Source organism: Tursiops truncatus, chromosome 1 (assembly GCF_011762595.2).
Source record: "Tursiops truncatus isolate mTurTru1 chromosome 1, mTurTru1.mat.Y, whole genome shotgun sequence".
NCBI lineage: Eukaryota > Metazoa > Chordata > Mammalia > Artiodactyla > Delphinidae > Tursiops > Tursiops truncatus.
The window spans coordinates 119,377,397-119,379,160 of NC_047034.1; the positions used below are offsets into that span (position 1 = coordinate 119,377,397).

The 1,764-nt window shown below is 40.6% G+C and overlaps 1 non-coding gene across 1 annotated transcript; it reads left to right on the forward strand.

Moving 5' to 3' along the window:
• Positions 1–348: 348 nt before the first annotated feature.
• LOC117309793 (small nucleolar RNA SNORA70) lies at positions 349–486 on the forward strand. Its single transcript, XR_004524091.1, has one exon. It is a non-coding gene; the product is annotated as a small nucleolar RNA SNORA70 (small nucleolar RNA).
• The last annotated feature ends 1,278 nt before the right edge of the window (positions 487–1,764 follow it).

Sequence of the window (1,764 nt, forward strand, 5' to 3'; positions counted from 1 at the left end):
AAAATGGTTGGGAAGAGATTTTTAAATTGCAATGCTCTTGTTATTGGCACTTAACATTGTAATGTTCTTTTTAGTGGCATTTAAAATTGTAATGCTCTTGTTAGTGATATTTCTTCCCTTATATCAACTTCAAGGAAGAGTTCACATATGGGTCAAGGAAACAATTAGGTTGTATGAAACTTTCTAGTAGAGAAGCAAAGGAGTATTCTACCTTACGAATACCTCAGTTTTCATTTCTTTTTTCACTCTTTTGTAATTTGTCCACTGTAGCTAGTAAAATAAGATGGGTTCAGGGACTCTTTCTACTCAGAGATAAGTAATAGGCCCCTTTAAAAATGGGAGTAGACCTTGCAGCCAATTCAACCTCCATGCTCTTTTCCCCGTGGGGGCCTGGAGTGCAATGGTTGCAAACAGCAGCCTCCTAGGTAGGGTAGTGTATGAGCCTGTTGCCTGTATGTGTTGCCCTAAGGGACCTTGGCAGCAGCCCTTTCCAGTGGACATTCATGACTGGCAATGCTGTCCCCAGTCTAGGCTCCAGATAGGTATGCACAGTGCCTTTGGAAAGCCCCAGGGCACGGTAGCCAAATCGTAATGTCCATCCGCACCAAGCTGCAGAACAAGGAGATGTGATTGAGGCCCTACCCTGGGCCAAGTTCCAGTTCTCTGGCCACCAGAAGATCCACATCTCCAAGAAGTGAGGATTTACTAAGTTTACTGCTGATGAATTTGAAAACATGGTGACAGAAAAGTGGCTCAGGCTGTGTAGTCAAATACATCCCTAATCATGGCCCTCTGGACAAATGGCGGGCCCTGTGCTCCTGACACCCATGGCACTGTCCCCTCCTTACTCACATCCATCAATAAATCCTATTTTCCTGTCAAAAAATAAAATAAAAAATTTTCAAAAATAAAAAGGGGAGTAGACCAATGTCTATTTCCAGGTTTTGATATTGCACCGTAGTTATGCAAGATGTTCCGCTGGGGGAGATTGGGTGAAGAATACACAGGACCTCTCTGTACACTATTTTGGAAATTCCTGTGAATTGATCATTATCTAAAATAAAAAGTTAAAAAAAGGGCAGAGTGGAAACTAGGGTAAGGTCTAGAGACAAGAGGGTGTGAATGAGGATGTTGCTTCTCAGCCTTAAAAGAATGGGAAAAAGGGGCTTTGTGTGACACACTCGTGGTTTATCCCAGTTCTCCAAAGGCATTGTGCAACAAAGCCCTAAGAAATGATAACAAACACTCATTTGCCTGCTGTACATTATGAAACTCCTGAGTGACCCAGCAGGGTGACAGGCAGCTGCACGAGGGCACAGAAAACTAGTCATCTTCTCCTTGGAGATGCAACTAATAGTTCCCTTTAAATGCATGGTGGGTTTTTTTTTTTTTGATAGTTATTAATGCCGGGTTTACAATATAAATACCATAAATTAGCACCACAGGAAAACTGAACTCTATGGAATCTATAATATAAACAAGAGAAAACATGACTTTTAAGGCAGATCACTTAAAATTATAAGGGGATACAGGATCTGTTTTTTAACCAGGCTAAGAACTCTAGGAACATTTGTAAACACTCCTGTTTGCTGTGCAGTATGGTTTTGATTAATTGCAGCATATGCTTGTACTATGAATAATCATTTTTGATACAGTAGTAAGACATCTGACAGAAAAATTGCAAATAAGGAGGTGTTTCTCTGTGATTCCTGAACTCTATTAATATTTTAAATCAGTTAACAGCTTAATGGATAGTGTGGGAGA